Genomic DNA, 602 nt, shown 5'->3' with positions numbered 1-602 from the left:
CTGGGTCCCCTGGTCCAGTGGGCAGCGGGGAGCTCCTGCCGTGGCCGCCGTGGTGCTGCATCGGCGTGCTTGCCGCCATCATGGCGTGTGCCCCCAGGAGGGCCTTCTGCTTATGTGGGCCCTGCCCTTCTGGCCCCTTCAGACCTACTGACATGTGGAGTCTGCAGGTGGTCATGCTCGTGGCTTGTCCCAGCAGACACCAGGGCCCTCCAGGGGGGTGCGCTTGGGGAGGAGGCGCTGCGGGAACCAACATCAGTTTGCAGAGCCCTGTTCCCACGGAGCCCCTGGCAGCGAGCGTGGCCCGTCACCCCCCGCCAGGCGTGGCCCCAGCCCCGGGAGGAAAGCAGGCAGGGGCCCGGCGGGTCCTCTGTCCCTCGGGTGCGCCGAGGGCTGCCCGCCGGCTCTCCTCCCGCCGAGTCTACCATTTCCTCTTTCGCGGTAGTCGGGTTGTCACCAGCCCTGTTTGCTCTCTGTCAGGTCTGTTCTTGCGCTGCGTCTCTCTGCTGTGCCCGGGCCCTGGGGTTTATCTTGAACGTGGGGAGTCTGACTGTAGTTTGTCCTGCGCTCACCTGGACCCGATTCGGTCCATCTCCCTCGAGGCA

At 67.1% G+C, this 602-nt stretch overlaps 1 protein-coding gene across 1 annotated transcript in view; it reads left to right on the top strand.

Moving 5' to 3' along the window:
• Nucleotides 1-602, top strand: part of BRD9 (bromodomain containing 9) — an 18,530-nt gene that overhangs the window by 14,840 nt on the left and 3,088 nt on the right. The gene's annotated exons all lie outside the window — the stretch shown is intronic.

The sequence above is a fragment of the Bison bison genome, unplaced genomic scaffold, assembly GCF_000754665.1.
Source record: "Bison bison bison isolate TAMUID 2011002044 unplaced genomic scaffold, Bison_UMD1.0 scf7180017864377, whole genome shotgun sequence".
NCBI classification, from domain to species: domain Eukaryota; kingdom Metazoa; phylum Chordata; class Mammalia; order Artiodactyla; family Bovidae; genus Bison; species Bison bison.
The sequence above is the reverse complement of the archived record's forward strand: the minus strand, read 5'-3'. Positions and strand labels throughout refer to the sequence as shown.